Source organism: Palaemon carinicauda, chromosome 30 (assembly GCF_036898095.1).
Source record: "Palaemon carinicauda isolate YSFRI2023 chromosome 30, ASM3689809v2, whole genome shotgun sequence".
NCBI classification, from domain to species: Eukaryota; Metazoa; Arthropoda; class Malacostraca; order Decapoda; family Palaemonidae; genus Palaemon; species Palaemon carinicauda.
The window spans coordinates 82,714,591-82,722,205 of NC_090754.1; the positions used below are offsets into that span (position 1 = coordinate 82,714,591).

Consider the following 7,615-nt stretch of genomic DNA (forward strand, 5'->3'; position numbering starts at 1 on the left):
GTAAAAGGCTGTCATTCAGATTTTAACAAGTTCCCAGACCAAAGAGCTCGGACCCTTCCCCTTCGAGGGATCAGCCTATGCTCAGAAGCATAGAAGGGAAATATGTATGCATACCCATTTCTTATGATGAGCTAACATTGACTATATGTCCGTTTTTGTATAGGTTCTTCTGTTACCATCTACAAGTTTCCTGGTAAGGACCTAATACTTTCTGCATGTTCGTACTCAGATATTTGGGAAGTTGGCATGAATCATTCCTTCCACTTCTTTTCAGGACCAAAGTACAGTACATTGTTAGTAACCAGCCAGTTAAGTTATAAGGACTTCCTCTCTCCTAAGGATAAGTCTCCTATCAAAGAACGATAGTTTGTATTTGTGCAGGAACAAAGCACATAATTTGTCAATAACTTTGTATTTTCCTAACAAAACAATTTAGTCCTTTAAGTTACTCTGTCTGCCTCAACCACACCGCATCTCCTAGATTTAAGGTCAAAGTGATGGTTGCTCCATCTGTCAGGTGGCGGGTAGGGCAACCATGGTTACCAAAGTTGAAATGGCAATTTTACCTTCGCTAAATTCATACTCCTATCAAAGGACAAAGGTTTTTGTATAGTCAGAAAAGATACAATTTTGTTTTTGTATAGTTAGGAAAGATACAAATTACTTTAAATATTTTAGATTTCTAGTCACTGGATGGACTTATATTTCTTAGTCAGTGGATTGAATTGAATTTTTTATTCAGTGAATTGACTTGATATTTCCTCAGTGGATTGATTTTTCAAGTCAGTAGATTGATTTAAAAGTTTTTATTTTTTCAAGTCAGTATTTTAGTCAGGATCTTATCTTGAAATGTTTAACTCGTTGGTTTGACAAGAGATGTTTGTAAATAAATGTATCCCAAATTTTAGCGGGATGGCTTATATTTTAATCATTGGATTCCTATTAGGTGATAGTTGATTAATCTGCATTGTCTGTTAGTGATGAAGATAATATTTTGGTTAACAATATACGTAGGTAAAATTGTCATTTCAATTAACTAAAGATACGCTAGTCAATCATGGTGAATTAGGATTGATTATTGAATTCAGCTTTCAGTCAATAAATTATCGAAAGCAAATAAACAAACTAAAAACCCAAGATATTTGTAAACATAATCAGACTAAGATTAAGGACACTAAAGAAAGGAAGAAGCATCAAGTTAATGAAAAGTACATATGGAACGGAACACCAACAGATATTTGCTTGAAGAAATTAAAATGGAAATGTTATCAACAAAAGAGATGGAGTGATAAAAATTGCAGAGGATTTCTATATAACGGTATACAAATGTGATATAAGAACTAACTTTACTCAAAAATACAATGAAACAACTGAACCAGTAGCAAAAATAGATGGAGGAGATTTCATTGTAGTAAAGCTCTCTGACTTTACTAAAAATGTTTGCTAGAATGTGCTATAACTACAGGCTGGAAATATTTTATCTTTATACTAATTCCACAAAATACATGACCTGAAAAATTACCGTCCAATAAGTTTACTCACAGTTATATATGAAATATTTACAAGGCCACATATTCATTTGGCCAAATAGAAAGACGGCTAAACTTTAATCAACCAAGAGGGAAGGCAGGCTTTAGACCTGTATATTCAGCAACTGACCATATCCATGTAATTAACTAGCTAAGGGAAAAATCAACAGAGTATGATAAACCACTATATGTGGCCTTTATAGACTATAAGAAAGTTTTGATTCTGTCAAAGTTTCAGCAGTAATGAAAGCACTTCAAAGACAAGTAATAGATGAACCTTATGTTAGAACACTTGAAGATATCAGTACAGGAAGTACAACAATCCTAAAACTACATAAAGATATGAGTATGTTCTGATTGAGAAAGGAGTTAGACAAGGAGACCCAATCTCTCCTAAATTACTCACAGCATGCATAGATGGTGATTTTAAGAGTTTAGATTGGGAAATTCTAGGTATTACCATTAATTGGGTATACCTTAATAACTTAAGATTTGCAGATTATCTAGTTCTAATTAGGGAATCATGTGATGAATTCCTAAAGATGACAGATTTTAATAGAAAGCAGAAATGTAGGACTTGAAATTAATATGAATAAAACTAAGACAATGTTCAATGAAGATGCAGTCAACAAATAACTCTTATGGACAAACTTCTAGAGACTGTTAATGAATATACATACTTAGGACAGACAGTAAGTGTTGGAGAGCCTTTGCTAAACAGATTTGAGTTTACTGGGTATTAAAAGTAAAATGCCACTTTCACTAAAAAGAACAAGTATTTAATCAGATGGTCCTACCAGTATTAACTTATGCTTCAGAGACTTGGAGCCTTTCTAAAGCCTTTAAACATAAGCTAGTTACAACTCAAAGAGATATAAAAAGAATAAAGGGAATAACAATAGAAGACAGAAAAACAACTTGGTTACAAGAGTAAACTAAAGCAGAAGATATTCTAAGAACATTAAGTGGACATGAGCAGGACATATAATGAGAATGACAGATAATAGATAGACATTAAGAATAACAGAATTGGTCCCTAGAGATCGCAAATGAAGCAGGGGAAGAACGAGAAGACCATGGATTAACAAGCGAAGAAATTTTGATGGTAGCCTGTAGACTGGTTGACATAGACAGACCACAAACAGACGCGAGTAGAAGGTCGTGTCTGAGGCCTTTTGTCTTGCAGTGGACTAGCTTCGGCTGATGATGATGAGAATTGTGCGTGTTTATGACCGAAGTATATTATTGTGTTGTAAGGTAGGATAATTTTACTCAGGGAATTATTATTTAATTATCTTCATGAAGAAAATTGAAAGGATTTATTGATGGATAAGAGAAGCTCAGATTAGTCAGTGATTAAGAAGTCAATCGGAAGAGTAGAGTAGTTTGATGTTACCTTGTTAAGATTTAGGAGATATTAATATTCCATGTTATACCAGGTATATACTTTGAATGTCATATTTGGTCCTATAATGTCATTATTTCTAGGATTTAATTTTTAATGTCGCGAAACAAGATCTGCTTTATAGTTTATCTTGCAAAATATTTTACCTGTAGTTTAGTCTTGACAATGAAGTCCTCACTAAATAGATGAATAAGAATGGTATATCTACAATTAACGACATTTTATTTTTTTCAGGCTAACTCGGCCAAAGAACTGAAGTAAATTATGCAGACTCCTCCGAAGTTAAGCTGCAAATAGCACTAATGAGGTCAAGTTCAAGATATGAGGTCAAGTTGAAGATCGGCTGCAAATAATTTGGGATCTACTACGGAAACGAATATTCAGAAAGTTCCCGAGGATGAAAAGAAAATATTAGATTAACTTTTAAGAATTTCTTGATTCTAAACTGAATACTGAATAGTCTCGCTAGAGTTACCAGTTTACAATCAAACTTTTCTGGAGTATTACAACACCCCTTGAAGAATATTCGTTATTACATACAGCATATATAAAAATGTTCAATTGACTAGAGGTACTGAGATTTTGACAGATTGTGTTAATCTGATCAGTTTTACATCATATGCCTTCACTAATAATCACTAATTGAAGATGGATATAAAAAAAGTTTACAAAAACGATATCATCAGATTATTTGAGTTTATCAAAATATGGCTTTCTCTTGAAGCTATGAAATATCAAAATCTTTAACGTTTATTTGGTTTAGTAGCAAATATTTTATGGGTTCTTAACTTTAAAAAGTTGATGCGTGTAAAGTTAAATTTAGTTCATTTTTAATTCCGTCCGTCTCTCCAATGAAAATAACACACGCGAGTCGATTATATTTTTGAAAAATCAAAATACTTTCAAACTTTAACTTGATAGTTAGGTTCGGATCAATATTTAGAAGCTTGTTTGACTTTTTTATTAAAATTCAATTGCAATATCTTAATTATATTTCAATATGAACAAGGACAGCCATTCATTTAGTTGCCTGAAGACAAATTGTTGAATAATATTGTACTAAATGATAAAGGACCCAACTTATCTTATATAACTGGGATTGATATAGATCACGTTCAATGGACTGACTTTATATTATGTATTATTGTAAAAGTTTTATTATTATTATTATTATTATTATTATTATTATTATTATTATTATTATGTGAGGAATAACCTCTCCCTGCTCATACTTTGTTTTTCTTATCTGTTAAGTCAAATGTCCGTTTCCTCTGGACCTCTCTTAACATGTTTCTAGATAGCATTATATTTTGGATTTTTCTAGCTAGTGTAAACAAGTTACTAAAAGTGTGATTGGAGAAAACCTTACATTTTTGTTCATCCAAATTCAATTCATTCTAAAATCATTTTATTTAAATGTGAATATAACGTATTTAAAATGTTTTTCAACTTTATGTACACCATTTCATCTGACTTGAAACTGTCAAGTTCTTAGCATCTGTCTTTTGAAGTTTCTTTTACACAATATCAAATTTTAAGCCTGTCTTTTCTTGAAAGGTAGGCATATAAACTATTTGTATAAGATTGTGATTACTGGACAAGATAGTCGGCCAGTGCTGTTCATTAACTTCTTTTCAAGAGAATATAGTTACATGGATAATGAATACACTAAATTAAAGAAAATAATGATTGATTCTGGCTAAATTTAAACATTTCTCTTTTGCAATTACGATCATTATTCAGCTTTAAAAGGTTAATGTAAAGTCTCGGTATTGGGATTATTTTGAATGTTAGCTTCAAAGCTCTCTTTGTATTCATTAAACAAGTTTCTAGATTATGCAAACGTTTAATCGTAAATACTAGAAAAATTTGGCCTTTTTATTTAGGTAATCCATATTTGGAGTAAAAACAAAAGTGTTGCTGGGCATCAGCTGTCTTAATATACTCTCTCTCTCTCTCTCTCTCTCTCTCTCTCTCTCTCTCTCTCTCAAGGAAATCCCTGTATTTGAAGCTAATAGGTAGTGTAGGTGGGCATTAGAGGGCTAACATATTCTCTCTCTCTCTCTCTCTCTCTCTCTCTCTCTCTCTCTCTCTCTCTCTCTCTCTCTCTCTCTCTCTATAGGATATCACTAAATTTGATGCAGAAAGATAGTGTAGCTGGGCATCAGAACTAATATAATTCTCTCAGCAAACTGAAAAGAAAAATGAAAGCAAAAAAGAAAAAAAAAGCAGGCCGTGTATATACCGCGCTATGAACCAAGAGCCTCAAGATATGAGGCCTTTCAACCCAAACCTGCACATTTAGAGCCCAACTACAAAGAATGCATCTATAATGCCAGGGGTTGATGCAGATATGGGGACAATTGCAGGTATACACACAAAAATAAATATGAAGGCGAAAGAGCAAATATAATAGAAAAGTTGGATTTTTTAATGGCAGAATTCCGGGAAATGAAGAAAAGAACATTATATCAGAACAGGAAGGAAGCATGGGAGAATCCATATTACCAATATTAAATAATGGGGATGAAACACAAACCATAATAGTGATGAATGCACAGGGTTTAGTCACGAGTAACTCGAAAAGGAAAATAGAGTTCTTAGAAGAACTAACCAAAATTGAAAAATAGATATATTAAATATAAGTGAAACATGGTATTCCCAAGAGACTGGCAGTGATGACCAGATAAAGGGTTTCCAAACTTATGGATCAGACAGAAAAAAAAAGAATCAAGGGGGAACCGCAATATATGGAAGAGACATAAATCAAGGAAAAGTCTGTGAAAAATACAGCAACACAGAATGTGAATTGATTGCAGTAGAATTTGAATTTGAAAAAACTAGTGAATATTGTAGTTTACAAACCCCCAAACACTAAGGAGTTTGACATAATAATAGAAAAAATAGATATATGGAGTTCCAGCGATTTTGTTAAAAAAAACTGCAAACACTATCGCGAAGCCGCTTGCAATACTGCTAAGACAAAGTGTAGATATGAGCGAGATATATGTTAAACATAAGTTAGCTTATATAACCCCTATCTTCAAAAGTGGATCAGGACTAGAGGCAAGCAATTATAGACCTGTTAGTCTAACATCACATATTATGAAAGTGTATGAGAGGGTAATAAAAAAGAAAATAATGAACCATTTGGTCAAAAATAGTTTGTTTAATATGGGTCAACACGGTTTCGTGCCTGGAAAAAGTACACAGACCCAACTGAGGACGCACTATGAAAAAATATACAAAAATATGATAAATGAAAAAGACACATGTGATCTATCTAGATTTTGCAAAAGCCTTTGACAAGGTAGACCATAACATATTGGAGAAAAAAAATGAGAAAGCATAATATTGTGGGAAAGATAGGAAAATGGGTAAAAGAATTCCTGCAAAACAGAAAACAGACAGTGGTTGCAAATGACGAGAAATCAGATGAAGCCCAGGTAATATCTGGTGTGCCACAAGGTACGGTATTAGCTGCACTGCTGTTTGTTATTATGATCTCAGACATAGACTGTGATGTTGAAAACTCAGTAGTGAGAAGTTTCGCCGATGACACAAGAATAAGTAGAGAAATTACTTGTGATGAAGATAGGAACTCATTACAGAGAGATCTAAACAAAATATATGAATGGGCGGAGATAAATAGGATGGTATTTAACTCCGATAAATTCGAATCAATAAATTATGAAAACAGAGAAGGAATTGTATATGCATACAAGGGACCTAATAATGAGACAATCACAAACAAGGAAGCAATTAAAGACCTTGGTGTAATGTTAAATAGGAATATGTTATGCAACTACCTAATAGCAACACTGTTGGCTAAATGTAAAGCAAAATTGGAATGTTATTCAGACACTTTAAAACAAGGAAAGCTGAACACATGATTATGCTTTACAAAACTTATGTACGTAGTACACTCGAGTACTGCAATGTGATGTGGTACCCACACTACCAAAAGGATATTGCACAAATAGAGAGTGTACAAAAGTCCTATACTGCTAGAATAGAAGTTAAGGACCTTGACTACTGGGAAAGACTGAAATTTTTAAAACTATACAGTCTAGAAAGGAGAAGAGAACGCTACATGATAATAACAAGCATGGAAGCAAATTGAATGAATTACTGAAAACACCATGGAGCTAAAAATATCAGAAAGAGCAAGCCGAGGTATGTTAATAGTGCCAAAAAATATACCAGGTAAACTAAGAAAGGCGCACAGGACATTAATCCACCATGCACCAGCATCGATAATGCAGCGACTATTTAATGTGCTGCCCGGCTCATCTGAGAAACATATCAGGAGTGAGCGTAGATGTGTTTAAGAATAAGCTCGATAAATACCTAAGATGCATCCCAGACCATCCAAGACTGAAAGATGCAAGAAACACCGGAAGATGCATTAGCAACTCTCTGGTGGATATACGAGGTGCCTCACACTGAGGGACCTGGGGGAACCCAAACAAAAAATAAGGCAATAAGGCAATAAGGCTCTCTCTAAAATCCCAATATTGAAAGTTGAATGATTGTGTACCTATAATTTTTTTTTCTCTCTCTCTCTCTCTCTCTCTCTCTCCTCTCTCTCTCTCTCGGATATCACTATATTTAAAGCAGAAAGATAGTGAAGCTAGGCATCAGAGGGCTAATACATTCTCTCTCTCTCTCTCTCTCTCTC

General features: G+C 33.6%; 1 long non-coding RNA gene across 1 annotated transcript in view; it reads left to right on the top strand.

Moving 5' to 3' along the window:
• Positions 1–5,240, top strand: part of LOC137623325 (uncharacterized) — a 47,728-nt gene extending 42,488 nt beyond the window's left edge. Inside the window, exon 3 of the long non-coding RNA XR_011040595.1 lies at positions 3,169–5,240. This is a non-coding gene — a long non-coding RNA (uncharacterized lncRNA). The remainder of the gene's footprint in view (positions 1–3,168) is intronic.
• The last annotated feature ends 2,375 nt before the right edge of the window (positions 5,241–7,615 follow it).